The following is a 21,423-nucleotide window of genomic DNA, read 5'->3' as shown; positions in this document are numbered from 1 at the left end:
CAGTGGCAATACGTGGACAATTTATGCGACGGGCTGTAGTGAAGAGAAAATGCCAGTCGAAACAAGAGGCTATATAGCATACTCGCACTTTGTTCGAGGAAATGAAGACGATTTTGTGGTGACGCACTTTGCGGCCGCGAAGAGAGCGAAGGCACGTCGACAAGTTATTTCCGTGTTCTTCGACGACAGAGCGACGCAAGACATTCCGCAAAGATAAAAAAAAAATGTGTAAATAGAAGTGCACCTTGGGCATGAACAAGAAATCAGTGTAGCAGCGAGGCTTCAAGAGAAGTAGCACTGCAATACTCGTGTTATTCGGATCCTTCGAATAGCGTTCAAAAGAGCAACGTAGCGTTAAATACATTCTGAATACATGCCCTAGGACTGGATCCAGCTTTAATCAGAAGTAATGACGCACTGCAGGAAAAAATGAACGCTCGAGCGACTTGGTATTATGAAAAGGTCACGAACGGCGTGAAACGGGACTCATCGGGGGATAAAGTAGTTGAGAAACGGTTGACGACCCCAGGCGCACACTTCTCTATTTTTTTTTTCTTTTTTTTTTTTTTTTTTTTTACCGCAGGCTTCAGTGTCGGTTCACTCGAGAACATGCGGTGTTCTTTGCTTCGCCAGTCGTTTTCGTATAGGCGAAGGCCGGGGAACTTGAGTTACCGCGAGCAGTACGGCAGGTACTCCCAGTGTAATTCGTTACTGGGTATCGCTACCACGGGTATCGCGGTATAATAGATAGATTAGTCCGATCTTCGTGACTGTGAATTCAGGCGCACTTGCGGCTTTGTCAACTATAGGCTTAATCTGCCTCTCTCCACCTAAATTTTCACGCCGTCCTATTTTTCGACAACAAAGAAGACAATAGGAATCTGCGAACATGCAGAATTATTGCGAAGCGCTGCACACGTAAACCAATGTTTCGTTGAAAACAACGATCAATTTGCAAAGTGACAAAGGCGTTTCTAGCCACAAGGACAAATCTTAGGCAAATCCATTCCTCTACTCATCACTAGGATACCGTCCCTCCCATGAAGTCTCAATCACCTTGCATTGCAGCTCCTGTAGACAGCGCCTTAGTTCTAGTTATATATATATATATATATATATATATATATATATATGTATATATATTAGGAAACACTGCGAGCGTAGGCGGTGCCTAGACTTGGAGGTCATGCCGAGGAGTAGCGCGATCGGAGTAATGTGAGGGAACGGTAATGGCGGTATTTTTTTTTTTTTTTGCGTTTTTTAGCCTCAGTTTCAAAATCAGCAACGTGTGCTTTTGCGAACCTTTTGGCAGACGTCAACTCAGCATAAAAGTAAAACAAAAAAATCTTGGACGGAGGCTGTTGTTTATCTACGCTTTCCCCATCTATGCATAGGTGATCGAAAAGTTCGTTGCGGTTGACCTTTAAGTGAGAAAGGAGAAGGAACTCATCGACCGCATCCAGCTGGGCATCGCCCTGTAGAGAACTCATACCGAGGCCGTACATGACGTTCCATCAGCGGCACGTGCAACCTAGTTCCTAGCGAGGTGTCACACGTGGCCGCAAATTTCAACTACGAGTACTAGTCGTGACCGCAGTACTCGTGTACGCAAGTGAATTTACATGCCACCGGCTCCCATAGACGCGTCTATAACGATGTTTCTTTTTTTTTTTTTTTGGGTTCCCGCCAGATCTGCAATGCTCTCAAAACGAGTGGTTGCTCTCTGGAGGGCTAACGTACCAAAGCAACAGAGGCTCTATGAGAGACGCCATACTGGATGATTTCCGAATAATTTCTTACCGCCTGGAGTTGTTTATCGTATACCTAAATCTAAGTGCCCGAGGTTTTCTGCGTTGCCTCTCCCCCCCCCCCCCCCTTTTTTTACGGTGAGTTATGAACCAGTTGAGTCATTTATACTCAAATCTACTCTTGTTCTCTCTTGTTTTCTCATCAACCCTTAGTGTAAAAGCACTTAAGGCCGCGAATGTGTCCTCGGTATTCATGCGAGTTGTTTTCATGACTGTCTGCCCTTTGCTTTAGCTCTGAATTTCTTGCGTGCCATATCGCTCTATGACATTTCAAACAACGTCCCTGCTTCAAGTTCATAGGCCACCGGTTCTCACACGCGCGTCTATAACGATGTTTCCTTTCTTTTTCCTCCAGATCTGCAATGCTCTTAAACACACATTTTTCTGCGCTTATCGTAGCCGACGGTTGTTGGAGTAAGCCTCTAGATAAACCACTGTTCCAGAATTTTTTTTTTCTATCGAAGTCAGAACAGATGCCGTCTTCACGACTCATGCACGAGCTGATCTTGTGTGCTAAAAGGCTCTTGAGGAACCTTTCCGCAAACGGAGAAAAAAGCGGCGGATTTTCTCCCACTGATGTCGCCTACCCCTATATTAGAAAAAAGTAATGAAGCAATACTTTAAGAAAGGTGCCGAATGTCAAACGACGTGCTGCGTGACGCACGCCGTTTTAACGGGTAACGAAACGGTCCGCGAAGCATTGAGGAGGCGCTCGAAATCACGGACAAAGATTTCCTTTAGCGTTCGCTATCAGATCGATGAGGACCATCAGGCGAAGAGACGGTAAGAAGAGAGAACCTGGCTTACGCACTTTTGCTTATAGCTGAGCTATAAGCAAAAGTGCTTGAGCCACACACGCCGAAGTGAGTTTTCTGCGTGGAAACTAAATTTAAAAAAAAAATTAAGGGAATGAAACTTCCGAACGGCACTTAGAGACGACTTTTGTTTGTGGTGGATACGAATTTTCTAGTCTAATAAGTTAGCAGCCTCTACCAGCTCGCGTTATTAATGAAGATGTCCTCTCGACTAAACAACGCGCGTATCAAATCAAACCAAATCAAACTTTAATTTGCCCTGAAAACGATTACCGATAGCGCATTAATACACATTAAAACGTCTTCGTTGCGCAATCGCTCTCAGTGTTTTTTATTTTTCATACCAGAGCACGCTAAACGCCATATTACGACATCGACAAGTGCAGAAGCGTGGATGGGTTCATAAACACTTTGATGCGCACGACTTCATCGCGCTTCCTGTCGGCTGTGTCACGTGACTAACGTATGTAGACATGCCCTTTTAGAAAGGGACACGTTGCTTGGGCTACGCGTCCTCGTTCTGCCGATCTATCTCTGTTGCTCTGTGTAACGGGAGCCCGCGGTGTGTGCTGTTCTAAATGCAAGAGGGATGGGAAACAACCGCTCCAATGAAGTATAGTAAACAAGGCTACCAGAAGGCTGCCGCGCAGAGGTGCAGCCCACTTTGAAACACAGCAACAGATGCGCAGCTGCGCCTTTCTTGCTTTAAGATAGCGCACATTGCTGCATTTTTGCACGCCTGTCGCAATGCGTTTTCTTTAACATTTTTTTTTTTTACGGAAAGGTTGGCGCTATATGTGACTCCTGCCACTCCTCTTTCAAGTAATTTATGCTCATGATGTTCATAACGGAAGCATCAATTAAAAAAAGTTGGACATTAGCATACAAAGGTATAAATGCTAATAGAATATAAACCTTCGCACAGCATTATTGTTGACAAAATATAAATGTCCATGGGCAGTTGCAAAAGAGGTTCCCGTCGAGTGCCACATTCTAGGCACAGCACCCGCGTTCCAGGGCACAGGAGCCACCGCAGAAACAGTAAAGCGCACATAAACAAGAGTACGCGCTATTTCAGAAGAACCCGACTATAACAACACGAGCAGGAAGAAAAGCTAAGAATAACAATAAAGAGGCGAAAGGAACAGTTATCTTATTTAGTAACGTTTTGGTGTTTCTAACTCATCTAAGAATTCTATGCTCACTGAAGTCACTCTCCCGTGGATGGTTTCACAGCGCCATCGATGCATAAAAACGTGGGCGAATAGAGCCCTATTGCGATAAAATCTAGTGAAACGCGCAATGATGACGTGTTGCCGCAATCGATCCACGTTCATCGCAATCTGCACGATGTGGTATTTCCGATCATTAATGTTCAGGGATAGGATAACTGTTGAGAGATGTTTCCTGACTTCTGACTCAGTACCAAGTATCTTAGGCATAGTATCTTGCGCTAATAAGCAGAGTGCCAGGAACTGTGTCGCCCGCGCGCACCTGACTCGTCCAGTGCTAGTCACGCAAAACCTCGCAAAAGCTGCCTCATCTCCGACAATGAACGATCGAGAATGGAAACCACTGATTTGATTCAAGAAACCTGGGTGGTAGCCCGTGTGGAAGGGTACGGAATCGCACCGATTCTTGCGTCACGTACTCCCTAGCACCAATTTCACGCGCCATTTTCGAGTCAATGGCACCGCAAGAGGAAAGTAGCGTTACCGACACTCCACAAAACCTCGCGTTGACGCACAGTGCAAAGCAAGTGTCCAAAAAAAAAAGAAAGAAAAGGAAAGCCCGCCATGACAGCGGCTGCGAGATCCCTGCACGCTCGTTTAGGGCGCCCGCTGCAGCGATGACCCGGCAAAAGTGCCGCGGAAGAAAGAAAGTTATGAAGCACGTATGCTTCCGCTGCTCTGTGTTCATCCCTGGCCCACATTACGGCTTTTATCCCAACGCCGAGCCGGTTGTATGTACAGGCGGACGCTGATATTCTTGCAGAACGTGCAGCCGTCGCGTGAATGCCACAGGTACCCCTTTCACCCAAAGCCATCCCCTTGAATGGAGTCCTTGACTACCATCTGCGGTAAAATTCAACAGCCTTTCAGCGGCGGTTTAATATGAAATTTACGAGCTACAATTAAAATGACAAAAAAGCGCCAGACACGCAGACGGCGAACAGAAGCAACAGGGCAGTGCGCTGTTGAATTAGCATTACATGAGCCTGTGCGTGGTACGTAACGCTTGAAATTCGTGTTATAGCCGATGACTTTGAAATAGTAATTAGAGTAAGATATTTCTTCTCCGGCTACTTTCCCGCTAAGTGAAAGCAAAAGTGTGTTTTTTTGGTTCACGTATACGCAGAGCTCGCGACAATCTTTTTGGGGATTTATAATATCCAGTCTATACCGTGCTTTGAAGACACGCCACAGTGAACTTAAGGTGGCGATCGTCGGCGCGAGGAAGGCAAGAGCAGCACGAAGGTACTCGGAGGCCGGAATATATATCCCAGATGCGAAATTTCGTAGAAAACTTTTATGCCACCTCATCCCACATTTCTGTACGGGCGAATGACGGTTCCTGAGCATTGTTTCATGAGCGGACAGTGTCGTTGACGTATGCATTCTTATGGCAGCAGTTGCAAAGCACGTATTCCTGTTTCGTATGTTATTTCACGCCACTTTGCAACATCTATCAGTTATCAGTGGGCACCCCCTTGCCGAAAGGCAATTTGCCCGACTTCATTGTTCCCTCAAACACCAGCGTTTCTAGTTAACAGTGGTACACTATATAGAAGGGCTCTTGAGAGCGAGGAAACGTCTAATGCTGGTGAGCGCGGTAAATAATTTATACATCGGTTCGACAAGAATTCATCTGGTGAGGTAACATTATGACGCAAAGGTTGTGGCCGCTGACCAAGTCAAAGTTTCCGAACCAACATAAGCTGCAAAACAACTTTCTTTTTTTCCACCTTGACTTAGTGGTTTCAACTTCATCATCGTAGTAAATCATTGCAACCGTCGCTCTCTGCGCTTCTCAGATAAGTTACGCCCTGAAAACTGAATAAGGGCGTAAACCATTGTATAACTGACACCCTTACACCTTACACGTGTTTAGGGCTGCCTCGGTGCACCTCAACAGCAGCGACAATCGCCATCGCAGGAGACCATACAATCCAGACACATGTAGCTGTCGACTCTCTCAGAGCGCACATTCGCCATCTGTCAAGGATCCCCGACCATCATTTGGCCTCCCTACCAGCCGAGAGACCTCAAGCGACCTTTTCACGAGTTATTAGCGCTCATCATGAGTACATACCGGCATCATTTACACCGGCGGCGAAGCCTTCCTCTCCCCTGTGGTGCCTGCGACAGCCTCAAGTGAATTTTGCTATTCCTGGAATTACAAAAAAGTCCAATCATCCATCGCCGGCTCTGAAGCAACTTACGCTCATATTACTGCACCAGACGTATCATGACCGCATACATATATATACCTATGGTTCCACCTCACCTACCAGCTCAACTGCCGCATTCGTCGTTCCAGCCAAGAACGTTACAGTTAAATTCAAGTTGCCGCACACGACTACATCTACATCGGCAGAACTTGCAGCTCTCCATGCCGCTATGATGTACATCACCGAAGAGCCTACAGAGAAATGGGTCGTATTTTGTGACTCTAAGGCAGCCCTTCACAGCATCAAGTCCGCATTACGTCACAGAACTTACGAGCAAATGACATCTGAAATCAGGGAACTGCACCACCATGCTCTGGAAAGTGGACACCACAATATATTTCAGTGGATTCCTGCCCACTGTGGCATCGTCGGCAACAACCTAGCTGACAAGGCTGCCCGGTGTGCCCACGAAGATACCAAGACGCGTCCAACACCTTTGGCGAGGTCGGACGCAGCCAGAGAACTTCGCCAACTTGCGCGTAAGAAGTCCCAAGATCTCTGGATTTCAAGTGGCTTCAATTGCAGATTACGTAAACTGGACCCCACGCTACGGCTACAACTGCATTCTAGCCTTCCCCGCGGCGAAGCAACCTTGTTGTGTCGCTTGTGGCTGGGAGTGGCGTTCACGAACGCATACTCCTACCGTATGGGAATGGCCGAGAGCCCGATGTGCGACTCCTGTGGGTGCGAGGAGACCATCGAGCACCTATTGTGTACCTGCCCTCGCTACGATGTCCAAGGCCTCTCTCTGCGGGCAACTTTACGCAGACTGGACTCGAGATCTTTCACCGAGTCAAAGATACTCGGACCGAGGCCACACCCGTCACTGGCTCGAAAAGCGATTCGTGCACTAGTGCGGTACTTGAAGTGCACGGGCTTAACAGACCGTTTATAGTGTCCTTGTGTATGGTGTCGCTCCCACACGTACTCAGTGCTTCCTCTCTCCCTTTCTTCCTCTTTCTATTCCCCTTCCCCCCCAGTGTAGGGTAGCAAACCGGATGCTGTTCTGGTTGACCTCCCTGCCTTTCCTACCCTTGTTTTCTCGCTTACACCGAAAATGGTGCAAGAGTCGACGTTACAGATATATTTACACCCCTATATACGCATTTAATGGCTCCATTTATCTTACAGTCTGAGTTGAAGTCACCGCTGAAGGGGACTAACTTGTGCGCTTTACAACAGTACGTATAACTTGCATGCACCAAAGATTTTATTCCGCAGGGCACACTTTCGAATAAGAAGGAAGAACAAAAAGTTCGCACATCTCCAAGTTAGACAGTCTGCCATCATTTCACGCCGAGATAGGAACAGTGCCGTGGAAAGAGCTCAGAAGCGAAGCTACAGAAAGTTCCTGATACACTCCGGACAAAGAATGCTGCTAAACATCCTAAAGATTTCTCATTGACTTTCAAAAGCTCCTAATAAATGTTCTTTAGAGAAACTGCTGGATTTCACCCTAAATTTTCGTAAGGGTCACAAGCGCCACGATTTATGGGCTACCCGGTGGAATGGATAGAAATCATCCACCCTGAATGATTTCCATCCATTCAGGATGGATGGAAATCAAAGCGAGTGCTTTATCTATATTATAAAGAGTTACAATGTACCACTTCTAGAAGGCTGTGGCAAGGAGGAAGAAATGAAGATAGAATGCCGGGATGTTAACCCGAAATGCGTCTGGTTGGAACAGAAAGATGTGGCAAAATGAGCAGTTGAGCCAGCAGGCTATCGTTCGGTTTTGAAACGGCGCACAAGGTGCGAAGCATAGAGTTTCCCACAACATACTGGAGGGAACTCTGGCGCTGCAATCGTTGAGCCACCATGGGAATGATGAGAAGTACATTTGTCTGATCTTCGTACTTGTGGATTCAAACGTTCTTGAGGATTCGTTTATTACGCTTCGTATGCCTTTACTGTCGCAAATTTCAGAGCAAGCTATACTTTGCTAAGTGCAGAAGACGCTGCGTACACGCACAATCGCTGCTAATTGCAATGGTTCAGTTTGTCGAGGTGGCCGAATCGGAACGCGCCAAGCGTCTCGAGGCACTAGCTTGCCCGCGATCAATTCGCAAGGGCGTTATACGTCGCTCGTCGATGCAAGCGTCCGCGGCCTAAGGATTTCAATATCGACCCTCTGTTCTAGAGGTCCTGTGTTTGAATCCTGAGGTCGGACAATTTTAATAATGCGTATTTAATTATTATTTACGTAGTACGTTGTTAAAAACGACGCGCCAACAAAGTAACGAGGCCGGTTGAAGCCAGAAGGATGAACTTTAGGCAAATCAACGTAACATCCCACAATTCCCATGCTGGATGAGCCGCACCCACTGCAGCTCCCGCGGGCACTAACGCCAGAGTTCCCTCTAGCAATTATGTACGAAGTGTTGCATGAAAGCCTATGGCACGATGAATACGGCAAGAAGCACACATCACAAAGGCGAAATGGTAGACGCGTTCTGCATCAGGAAAATGTCTGATAACGGCATATCAGTTCCCTCCGTTTCCTTGCTCGATCGCCACCATAGATTTGCTCGAAGGTACCGCTGGTTGAGTGCATGCGCGCGCAGGTTTCTCCTTTTCTAATATATTCCCTTTCTTTTTTTTTTTCTTGCCGGCTGTCAGTCAGCGCGTGTGCCACGCACTTCTTTTCGCGTCCTTCATTCCTTTCACGCTATTAAAAAAAAAGGAAGTGTGGGAAGCTTCCAGCATTACCGGCGCACTTCGCGGACGGAGATTGTCAACTGCGGATCAAGGACGACTCTCGGGTGTGTAGTAGCTGCAGATTAGCCCGACTTTAGTGCGCACGCGCCTCGCCGCGTTATCAGTGCGACCGAGCAGCCGCACTGCTTTCTGTTGCTGGGCTCCTTTATCAGCAAGCGCTCAACAAGCACACTCTCCGGACAAGAAGGGGGCTCATCGTCTCAGGCTGCAGATAGCGAAGAGGCACTCCAAGTGCAAGCACTTTTTTTTTTCCCGGAAGGCGGAGGTGTGGAGGCAATGTACTACGTCAGCCATAACACCCTTTCGCGTCGATTAAACGAGCACAGAACGCGGTCATGGCTCACAGTGGGGAACCAATCGATTCACTGCCGTCACAACGACATAAGTTTAATAGCCCGCCGCATCGGCAACAAATTAAAATTTCTTCTAGCGCAGCTCCGCAGCATGGAATCGCTTCAATGAACGATATTGGTCGAATGCGCACACAGGATGTACAGCAGTTCAAACGGCAGCCTCAGGTTGCGAAGAAAAACCAAATGCACGTGAGCATCGGTCGCCAGACGTTTGCTCGCCACTGTTATACATACAAACAACATGGAACACTTAAATGTGTCAGCGTGGAGGATATCGTCTTTTTTCTTCCTTCCGTTCACCGAAAAGTAAGTAGACTTACAAGGACGATTGAGGTTTCATCATCTGTGCGTGCTCTTCACTCCGGCGAGTCGTCCTAATAGCGTTGATCAGGCGACGAAGCTGCCAAGGGCATAAAAATGGTGCGCTTCACTCTTTTTATTCTCGCACATCGCCGCAGCGTCTGGGCAACACGTCAAGAGGGGAGTAAAAGTTATTCCCACGAGGGAGTGGATTGTGGAATTACGTTCACTCATATTTTTTAATTACGGAAAAGCCGTCACCGGAATACTTCAGAGAAACTGCAGAAAAAGTGAGAAAAAGAAAGTAGAGACGTTATATAACTTAAGCTTCCCTACTTTTCGCGTGCTTTTTTTTTTCTTACGAATATTTTTACGGTGTGCCCTTACGCTCTAAAATCTTAAGCCATCCCACACGACGGAAGTTTGTCAACAGTTGTGAAGGCAAACCGCCGCGGTGGCTTATAGTGGCCATGGTGTTGCGCTGCTAAGCACGAGGTCTCGGGATCAAATCTCGGCCGCGGCGGTCGCATTTAGATGGGGGCGAAATGCAAGAATGCCCGTGTTCCTTGCAAACGGGGGCCCGTTGATAATTCCCTAGTGGTAAAAAATTAATCCGGAGTCCCTCACTGCGGCGTGCCTCATAATCAAATGGTGGCTGAGGCACGTAAAACTCCAGAATCCAGTTTTGAAAGCGGGTGCACCGGTTTTCGCAATCCAAAAAAACGTACCATAGCGTCACAATCCCACCATGTCTACGCCCAAGAGGCGAATAAGTGCCACGATGTCGACAATATAGGGGTTCTTCAGAAAGAGTTGCTGAAATAACGGAAACGTATAGACTTCAACTGATAATGATAATGATAATGATAATGATAATGAATACCTTCTTCCGCAAGCGGGATAGCCGAAAGTGGACGTGGAGGAGCCCGAACGGCGAGACTAGAAATGAAATAGACTTCATACTCTGCGCTAACCCTGGCATCATACAAGATGTGGACGTGCTTGGTAAGGTGCGCTGCAGTGACCACAGGATGGTAAGAACTCGAATTAGCCTAGACTTGAGGAGGGAACGGAAGAAACTGGTACATAAGAAGCCGATCAAAGAGTTAGCGGTAAGAGGGAAAATAGAGGACTTCCAGATCAAGCTACAGAACAGGTATTCGGCTTTAACTCAGGAAGAGGAAATTAGTGTTGAAGCAATGAACGACAATCTTGTGGGCATCATTAAGGAATGTGCAATAGAAGTCGGCGGTAACTCGGTTAGGCAGGATACCAGTAAACTATCGCAGGAGACGAAAGATCTGATCAAGAAACGCCAATGTATGAAAGCCTCTAACCCTACAGCTAGAATAGAACTGGCAAAACTTTCGAAGTTAATAAACAAGCGTAAGACAGCTGACATAAGGAGGTATAATATGGATAGAATTGAACATGCTCTCAGGAACGGCGGAAGCCTAAAAACAGTGAAGAAGAAACTAGGAATTGGCAAGAATCAGATGTATGCGTTAAGAGACAAAGCCGGCAATATCATTACTAATATGGATGAGATAGTTCAGGTGGCTGAGGAGTTCTATAGAGATTTATACAGTACGAGTGGAACCCACGATGATAATAGCAGAGAGAATAGTCTAGAGGAATTCGAAATCCCACAAGTAACGCCGGAAGAAGTAAGGAAAGCCTTGGGAGCTATGCAAAGAGGGAAGGCAGCTGGGGAGGATCAGGTAACAGCAGATTTGTTGAAGGACGGTGGGCAGATTGTTCTAGAAAAACTGGCCACCCTGTATACACAATGCCTCATGACCTCGAGCGTACCGGAATCTTGGAAGAACGCTAACATAATCCTAATCCATAAGAAAGGGGACGCCAAAGACTTGAAAAATTATAGACCGATCAGCTTACTGTCCGTTGCCTACAAAGTATTTACTAAGGTAATTGCAAATAGAATCAGGAACACCTTAGACTTCCGTCAACCAAAGGACCAGGCAGGATTCCGTAAAGGCTACTCAACAATAGATCATATTCACACTATCAATCAGGTGATAGAGAAATGTGCGGAATATAACCAACCACTATATGTAGCTTTCATTGATTATGAGAAAGCGTTTGATTCAGTCGAAACCTCAGCAGTCATGGAGGCATTGCGGAATCAGGGTGTAGACGAGCCGTACGTAAAAATACTGAAAGATATCTATAGCGGCTCCACAGCCACTGTAGTCCTCCATAAAGAAAGCAACAAAATCCCTATAAAGAAAGGCGTCAGGCAGGGAGATACGATCTCTCCAATGCTATTCACAGCATGTTTACAGGAGGTATTCAGAGACCTGGATTGGGAAGAATTGGGGATAAGAGTAAATGGAGAATACCTTAGTAACTTGCGCTTCGCTGATGATATTGCCTTGCTTAGTAACTCAGGGGACCAACTGCAATGCATGCTCACTGACCTGGAGAGGCAGAGCAGAAGGGTGGGACTAAAAATTAATCTGCAGAAAACTAAAGTAATGTTTAACAGTCTCGGAAGGGAACAGCAGTTTACGATAGGTAGCGAGGCACTGGAAGTGGTAAGGGAATACATCTACTTAGGACAGGTAGTGACTGCTGATCCGGATCATGAGAGTGAAATAATCAGAAGAATAAGAATGGGCTGGGGTGCGTTTGGCAGGCATTCTGAGATCATGAACAGCAGGTTGCCATTATCCCTCAAGAGAAAAGTTTATAACAGCTGTGTCTTACCAGTACTCACGTACGGGGCAGAAACCTGGAGGCTTACGAAAAGGGTTCTACTTAAATTGAGGACGACGCAACGGGCTATGGAAAGAAGAATGATAGGTGTAACATTAAGGGATAAGAAAAGAGCAGATTGGGTGAGGGAACAAACGCGCGTTAATGACATCTTAGTTGAAATCAAGAAAAAGAAATGGGCATGGGCAGGACATGTAATGAGGAGGGAAGATAACCGATGGTCATTAAGGGTTACGGACTGGATTCCGAGGGAAGGGAAGCGTAGCAGGGGGCGTCAGAAAGTTAGGTGGGCAGATGAGATTAGGAAGTTTGGAGGGTCAACATGGCCACAATTAGCACATGACCGGGGCAATTGGAGAAGTATGGGAGAGGCCTTTGCCCTGCAGTGGGCGTAACCAGGCTGATGATGATGATGATGATGATAGACTTCAACACCGAAATTTCATCACTCGTAGGGCGATATCAGCGGCGACGATATCTTCAGGCTTTAACAAGACCGCCGCGCCTCAAATGGCGAAACAGCTGGCACGGAAACGGAAGATATCTGGCAGCGCGATCAGCACCCTCTTCAGATATCAGCCTTGCGTTCCCGGTGTATCGTTCGTGTCGTTGCAACATGAGGGACGGGGGACCGTAAAGCTTTCTCTGGCGCAACACATTGCCGTCTTGCCGTGGCAAGATAGCGTTACAGCGACCGATGTCCCTGGTGATGCCGTCGCCGGTGAATCTTCCGAGTGCCGTTCATACGGTACACGGGGGCAGGGACAGCGCAAACGACGAAGCACACCACGTGTGAAGGAATGCGAAGACCGCACGGCGACGACGGCCTCAAGGCTGCTCGATAGAACGTCCCGACAACGAGAACGAGAAAAAGGGTCGGGGGATCAGGGAACCGAGGCGCCCGGTGTTTATTACTCACGGCCATATGCGGCCCCTGTACTTAGATTCAGGTGCACGCTAAAGAACCCCCCGTGGTCCGAGTTCTTCCGGGCTCCCTCGCCACGGCGTGCCTCGTAATCAGATCGGGGTTTTGGCACGTAAAGCCCCGTATTTTTTTAAAGACAACAGATAATGAATGAATGAATGAATGAATGTTTGATGTTTAATGGCGCAAGGGCCAGGTGCGGTCAAGGAGCGCCATGCTAGTGTTAATGAGTTCGCAATGGACTGATGTGTTCTGTCATCTTAATGTGCCGTGGCTGTAAAGGGGGTTAAAAGAGTTGACGTAAATTCCATAAAGTCTACGTGTAATAAAATTATGGGAATGACTATTGACGTGTACTATGAACATTAGACTGCATTGAGAAAGAATGATGCAATATATAATATACGTGAAATGCTAAAATTGTCTAGTGCACTAGAGCCCTTGAAACCCAAGGGCCCAGAGGCATGTGCTATACAAAGAAAACCATCCTAGCGATATCCTCTGGAAAGAGGATGCGCTAAGACATGAATGGGCTTGTAACATGTAGCACAACATCTTTCAAGAAAGCGAGGACTGCTTTGGTCTTAAAAAGCGGTTCTTCCCTAAGAAAGATGAGCGGATGCAGGGGAATGCAATGGCGGTATGCAAAAGGAAAATATTTCCTCCTGTCTCTTTCCGCTTCCCGGCACTCCAGCAAGACATGAAGGACAGTCAGCCTGTCGCCACATCTACCACAGGTTGGGGGCTCGTTACCGGTCAAGAGAAAATTATGAATGCCAAATGTGTGTCCTATTCCTAGTCTAGTGAATAGGACATCTGCTCTTGGTGTTTTCGTTGTTGGATACCAGAAACCTAACTTCGGCTTAATTAAGTGAAGCTTATTACTCGTTTCTGCGTCCCACAAGCGTTGCCGGTGGCTTCGCAGTTTGTTTCTTAGGAAAAGCTTCATGTCTATGGCAGGGACAGCAGCAGAACGAATACCCCGTGATGCTATTGATTTGGCGATCTCGCCGGTAAGCACATTTCCCTCGATTACTCCATGGCCAGGAACGCAGCAAATTACTACATGTCTATGCGATAAATAGATGTTGAATAAGAGTGGGTAAAGTTCATTGAAGACAGCATTTGTGTACTTTTGCAGAGAAATGAGTGCTTTTACAAGGCTTAACGAGTCTGTGAATATGGTTGCTCTGTCAAGTTTAAGTTTCTTTATATGTTTGACCGCAGACATGCAGTACTGTATAGGCTTCTACAGTGAAGATACTTGTTAGGGGGTTTAACACGTTAGATTCGGAAAAAGAGGGACCAACAGCAGCGTAAGATACGCCAAGATGTGATTTTGACGCGTCTGTGTAGAGTTCGCAACAGGAGTACTTCAATTGAAGTTCACGGAAGTGCATAGCGATTTCGAGGTCAGGAGCGTGCTTTGTGACCTCTACAAAGGATATGTCACAGTCTATCACCTGCCACTCCCAGGGCGGTAATAGATTAGCTGGAGCCATTAGGCGATGTTCGAGAAATGGGACATCCATTTCTTTGCTAAGTTCTCTTACAGGCAGTGAGAAAGGCAATCTCATAGAGGGTCTAATACGAAAAAGTGTTTCACACGTCAAGTCATTAACTGTTGTGAAGCACGGATGTTCCTTATTAGAGCGCACTTTGCGAAAATAGGTGAAGCTGATGTATGTTCTCTGAAAATGGAGTGACCACTCATCTGACTCTACGTATAGACTTTCGACAGGGCTTGTTCTAAAGGCGCCAGCGGCCAGGCGGATACCCAGGTGGTGGACGGGATCTAGCATCTTTAGCGCGCTCGGAGCGGCAGAGTGATAAACCACGGCACTATAGTCAAGTCGTGATCGAACTAGGCTCCTAGGCAATAAACACAGTCTGTCGCTACTCCAGATAATGAAACCCGGAAAAGAACAACAGGGTAAATTCCTTCCTTAGTTTTATTGAAATGTAGGAATGATAAGCATAAAGGAAAACGAAGGTCGACGAATAAGCAATTTGCCGCAGGCGGGGGTCGAGCCCATATCCTCTGCATTACGCGTGCTATGCTCTTACCCACTGAGCTACGGCGACGCCCGTTCTAACGTCCACAGTTTTCGGTATTTATGTACACTTAGGATATCTGACTGTGGGTGGGGTGGCCAGTGCCACTTAGGCTAATGACGGCGGATGGCGCACCCTTTTTGAGCACTGGCCTCACGTAGTGACGTGAACTATGTGTAACCAGGCGAGTAGAATTTCGACAAAATTTCGATTGCTACCCGAAAGGCATCATCATGCCAGAGCCGAGACCCTCGGCAAAAATTATGACAGCATTGCAGAATTATTTGTGCCAATCTCCGTATACAGATGACGCTTAATTATCTATTACACGTCGATCCCCAGAACACGGATGCGTGAGCAACATATTTTGCATATGTCCGCAGATGATCCGGTATGACGTAATAGTTCTGCGGAGACCCGCAAGGTGGAGGGAAGCAATTAATAAAGCGAAAATGAGACATCTACCCAATCGTAGCAATTGCTACAAAGGAAACTCATACGGGTTCCTCGAAAGAAAAGCCTCGCAGTTGAAGAAAAATTCGTCCTGGTCCGGGACGAATCGTAGCAATTGCTACGATGGGTGGATGTCTCATTTTCGCTTTATTAATGACCCGGTATCTATGCAAAACACGCAGTCGCTCACCGCTCTGATCGATGCGTTCCAAAGCAAGGCTATGGATAATGACTGGGCAGCTTTTGGGGTGCATCGCGTAGAGGGCTGTAACTTGTGGCACCTAATTGCCATCCATGGCAGCTGCTTGTCATCGGACGCCATTCATAGAGTGCGCTGTTAATGTTGTTACCGTAGTGTAAACTAGCGAGTGTTGCTAGTTCTCGTTCGCGCGAGAACCAATATCTAATTACAATATTTTTTATTTGTGCTGTTGATTTCGTTTGTTCAGTAAATATTTAGTCCGAGGACGGATCGTTTATTTACAGGAAGGAAAAGAGAGATTAGGCGCATTTGGGGTCGAGTGTTAAAAGTCCTGTTGCATTCTGCTTGAACGGCGTAATATCGAAAGCATCACGTTGACAGCGGTATCACGTTGCCCTATATAAAGGTGTTTCTCCACGCAAAGACACCTATTTGGAGGATTAGTATGGTGTCGATTGTAAACACACAATATCGCCGTTACGCATGTAAGCTGGTTCACAGTGTATGGATAATTAAGCGTCCCTGGCGTCACCAGAACAAGCTTCACTGCATTGTTAGAACATTTCGCAAGAACTTGTCGCACTTTAAAAGCTTGAAAGGTGCGCCTGGCTTCGTTGCAATGCTTGAGTTTGGTATGAACGCAAAGCGGGAATATCGATATTGCTGGCCAGGCCAAAAGTGAGCGGTACATTGACAACCGTGGGCTGAATTATGTGCCGTTATTACCCGGCATTTCAAATGTGTGAAATTGAACGTCAAGCGGAAATTATAGCGAAATAAGTTCCACTCCCATGTCTAATCAAGAACATATAACCGGGTCTAGTTTTTAAAATGCCGGGACTTTAACATTCAATAATCATCTCCTAAACAGAATACTCTTGGAATGTTATCCAGTACTTCTCAAAAAACGATCACAAATATGAATATATGGAAAAGTTAGGAGATAGATCAGTGAACCCCGACATTCTGTAAGCTACCGCATTCAGCATATTCATGCCATTCCTTCATTCATAACTGCACAACCATCTTATAGCTCTCAAAGAGGGCATGAGCATTTATTCATCCAGCATGTGGAACTCGGAACGTTACTTACTCACTGGAGCGCAGTCCGACGCCGGGTGCGTTGCAGTGCTCGGACGAAATCCGATCCACTTTCTAAGACACAGTTGTCACGGCCATGCTGCCACAGCTAGCGTCACCGCGTACAGGCGCACGACGCCCGTATGGAAACACCACGGACGGTATCGCTGGGGATGACAACGCACCTCGGTTCACAAGCCACGGATATCCATCGCATGTCTGGCGCAATCCGCGGAGGGGGGGTGAAAGGAGGCGCCCTTTTGTACGATCGCCGTTGACGTTCTTCGCTTAATGGCAGCTGTTGACCGAACGAATTAGCTCGTGCACGATGATAACAGGAGCGCGACCGGATTTGCGGGTCCGACGTCACCCGGAACGCCGCACAATCAGCGCACGCCGCGCGAAAGCGTGCAGCAGCAGCCGGCGCAGTCGGGAGAAGTACGGAGCAGCCGCCGAGAAAAAAACGGAGGCAAGGCAATCCCTGCTCCCGCACGCATGTGCCGGCAGTACGAACGACGCCGACTGCTCTTTCTCTCTCTCCTGCTCTTCAGCTTCTTCCTCCAGCTTCTCCCCACCTCCTCTACGAGGCCCCGTCGCGACGCGAAGGAAACACACCCCTCTCCCTTCCCTCCCCCCCCGCGCCCCTCGGCTCCCGCCAACAGGGGAAGGAAGACGACGCCCGTTGTCTGCAGCCAAGCTACAGCCCCTCTCTACAGCGCCGCTCGGAAAAACGGAGAGGAAGGTGTATACAGCTTCTCTCGCTCACGCTTCCAATCTGCTCCGTCTTCTTCCTCACCTTCGCAGACGCGAGAGTGGCCCCAGCTTCGCATTAGACGCGTAATTTTGTTCCCCCCCCCCCAAGCTTTTCTTCTTCATTTCTTCCACTTTCTCCCGCGCTCCTTCCTGTTGTTATTTGGGCGCGCCCGCTTCCCCGCGGTCGCACCACTTTCGCCTCCGCCTTCCCCGTCCAAGTGTCGTCCGTGGTTGCCGTCGTCTTGCTGCTGTCTCGCCGCTCGCGGGCCGGACGGGCTCGGGCTGTCCTTCACTTCGCCCCCCCCCCCCCCCCCCTGATGCCACGCGTATTTGGAGACGGTGAAGAAGAGGAAGGAGGCGATGTCCAGGAAGATTGCACCGGCCAGTGGGGACTGGTAGGCGCCCTTGCTTTGCCGAGAGGGAGAGACATTTTACAGCGCTCGCTCCTTGTCTCTTCAAGATTCAAATTCTTTTGCCGTCTGGAGCCACGCTCTCGCGTTTTGTTTTCTTTCGCGTTCGTGCGTGCGTGCGAGCCTAAATGTCGCCTTCCGAGCGCGGAGTAGAGTTTTGCGACGACGAATTCCGCCCCTAAAACGCGTTTCAAGTGCGTCCGTTGGGCGCGCGCATCTGTGGTGTCTCCGCCCTGGTCGGGAGCGAGACGTGGGTGCGGCTCCGCATCGGCTGCGTACACGTCAGTTTGAAATCTACGAGCGGCAACATATGAGCTGGTGACGAAACATTTGTGGTGAACTTTTCTGCTTGCTACTCGGCTGCGTACGTAGAACACTTACGGTGAAAGAAAGGCTTCTATCTCGACCGCTTTCACGTATGGAGAGAGTTGAGGACTGACATCGCTCTCTTGCTTATGTTACGACGAATAGATTGTCTAGTTTATTGAATATTGCAAAGTTCGAAGCATCCCCGAAAACGACATACAGAAAGGTACTAAGCACTAGGGCAACCGCTACTGAATAAAATCCACCTTCAAAGAAAAAGAAAACCAAATGCGCGAAAATAACATTTACCAAACTTAGAACTGAGATTTCATTGGACGAGGTAACGTATACAGCCAATTTCCTTTTTTTTATCGCGAGACATTCTGTGATGTCTTCAGGCACTTCAAATCTATCTATCTATCTATCTATCTATCTATCTATCTATCTATCTATCTATCTATCTATCTATCTATCTATCTATCTATCTATCTATCTATCTATCTATCTATCTATCTATCTATCTATCTATCTATCTATCTATCTATCTATCCTCCTACGTAGGGATGCCGTTGTGGTCGTTCTTTAAGCTGTTGTAGACCAGAATATCCGTGGGTATCACAAGCATGCATGACATAACATAATTTACTAGGCATTACTCGAATGACATGCATGTCATGGCATGCCATGACACGATGCCGTGGTGTTCCTTTCTTTAAATGGGTATTAGCAGCTGCAGAATCCGTTACCGGTGCAGGCAACACTGTCTAAATAAAGATGGCATCGATATACAGCGTCATGGCGGCACTTTCGTTTGGTGCTGCGCTCAAGTTTCTCTATCTTGGCGCCCGATGGCAGTGTTTCGTGGAGGCCAACACGAATCACGGTGTGATTGCCGCTTGTCACCTTATATTGATCGATATCAATTATTTCAGCAGAGCTGCAGCGGGAATAGCTGCCTTGCGTGCAAACGTTCGCCTTTGCTCGGCGAGCATAGTTTTTTTTTTCAAAGAGCAAAGAGCCTTTCAAACGAGTCAAAGGTTAAATAAGGTTACCGTTCGCGAGTGGTAGGTCTCTACGAATGGTGCAAGCACTCGTGCGCGGCGTAGCTCTACTGCTGTGGGTAGAATGCTTGACCTTCAAGGCAACTCCGCGCTTGGCCTCGTGTTGCTGTATGTCGCATAGCTTCCCACAACCTATAGACGGTGACGTCTATTGTCCTTCGAGAAGCTAAGTACGCATATCATGCACTGACGAAACTCGGCTAAGAACTGTTAGGTTCCGCGGTCAGTGTCTTTTGGAATCACAGCAAATGAGAGTGACCTTTTGTGGGTCACGGTGCGTCTTCCTCTCTCTTGCGCTCATTCATATCTAAGGCTATGTGCGTCCTGATGACTGGCGCTTTTCGTGTTCGCAACGCGCTGTGTTCGAAGCAGGGCCTGGACCTGGGCTGGGGCTCTTGCATTGCCCAGGGGGCGCTGCGAAAAAGATGCTAAAAAGCGCCCTCCGTCCAAAAATGGGTCGTACCAAGCTCTGTCGTCTGCTTCGGAAAGCACGTTTACAATATGGACCCGCCACTTTCGGTTGTGTTGTATCACGGCCTGCAGCGAATATCGGGCGCCGAAGATTTTTTTCAGGGGTGGCACGCTGCGTAAAGGCATGAAATTATGCAGTGCCGAATACGTGTACGCCGTTTAAGAATTAAGCGGCGAAGTTTTAGCGCGGTGTCAATCGCAAGTGAAGCGAGTCGCGTACGAAGTGGAACTTCAACTTCACGTAAGGTTTGCACGCTGCCCGATTCAGGCGCAGAAACGCGAGGAAATGCTTGCTATAAATGAATCCACAGCAGCGATAAGCAGACATCATGTGTACGGAACTGCTCGAGCACACGACGGTACGCGCCGCGATGTACGAACTACTCGAGCGCACGATCGTACGCGCCGCGACGGCAGCGGTCTTTCGACATGCCGCGAAACGGCAGGCCTTCCGCAATCTTTGTTGACTGCATGCCGCCAGACAAGTAGTTATACCTGCACTGTAGTAGCGGCCATCTGTCCCTTTAGCAATTGATAAATGACTGATGCAATGCATATGAGCTCGCAGTAACGTACGTGCGAATCGCGCTGCAGCGCGAGCTCGTGCACTGCTCGCTTGACGTAGCTTTTAATGACAGCGCTCTAACATCGATGTGCTGCAACCAATACCACCTTGCTGCGCTGCCTCAACGTGCTGGCTTGAGGTCAAGTATGAGTACATTTAACCCTCTAACCTGTGCTGCTCGTAGCGGGGTAGTGAATTGTCACCGAATCAGCCCGACCATCTGTGCTCATTTGCACAACCCTGGTCACTTCACCACTTCGCACCGGTCCAATTGTTAATTGTCGCTGTGGCCGGGTCTCGAATCGTGAATCACCAGCCATGCCTGGCTGCTATGTCGGTCTGCTGTCGGGACTGTAGGTGCAAAAGACCGAATTTTTGAACGCAGATAATCAAGCAAGCTTCAAGACAGGTGAAGCATTCAGCATGGCGCGAAGTTTCGCTTACTCAGCGCGACGAACTGCAGCTATGCAGCGCGCCCGTCGCTCCACTTCGTGAGGCCTTGAAGGAAAACGGTAGAATCTGATGTTGGGATTCAGGCCTTCTTGTTCATGGCAGCCCACGACGCAGAAGTAATGACGGTGACGCCTTTTCGAGGCTGGGCTAGGTCGCTCCGGAACAGCGTCACCGATTCCTTCTGCTCCCAGCATTACGTCCGACGGCACACGGAGAGTCCGTTTTCGTTAAACTATAGGCTGCGGCGAGCTCGCAGCTTGGTCGGCATGGTCTGTGAGAAGTGACGAGCCTTTTCGCACTCGCAACAGGGCAGAAAAAAGTGCGAATCGACGCAAAACTCGGCCTAGAAACGTGCTTCGCCACAGCCAGGACTCAATACGACCCAAACTGGTACGACCCAGATGTCGTTTCCCGCGCCGCCACCAGGCGCCGCTACTATACCTCAAACTCCAGCGCAAGACGCCCCTGGGCTGGGGCCATCGCGAGCGGGCTCATGCGCATC

The 21,423-nt window shown here is 48.1% G+C and overlaps 1 protein-coding gene across 2 annotated transcripts in view; it reads right to left on the bottom strand.

The window, feature by feature from the left end:
* Nucleotides 1–21,423, bottom strand: part of LOC126537928 (solute carrier family 45 member 3-like) — a 159,846-nt gene that overhangs the window by 102,486 nt on the left and 35,937 nt on the right. The window contains exon 1 of one of the 2 annotated variants that reach the window (XM_050185050.3): nt 16,916–17,348. The exons of the other annotated variant lie outside the window; for it this stretch is intronic. The gene's annotated coding sequence lies outside the window, so the exon portion shown is untranslated. Of the gene's footprint in view, nt 1–16,915; nt 17,349–21,423 lie in introns of those variants that run through there. 2 annotated transcript variants of the gene reach the window in all.

This window comes from Dermacentor andersoni, chromosome 4 (assembly GCF_023375885.2).
Source record: "Dermacentor andersoni chromosome 4, qqDerAnde1_hic_scaffold, whole genome shotgun sequence".
In the NCBI taxonomy this organism is placed as follows: domain Eukaryota; kingdom Metazoa; phylum Arthropoda; class Arachnida; order Ixodida; family Ixodidae; genus Dermacentor; species Dermacentor andersoni.
This window is presented reverse-complemented; position numbering and strand designations above follow the sequence as displayed.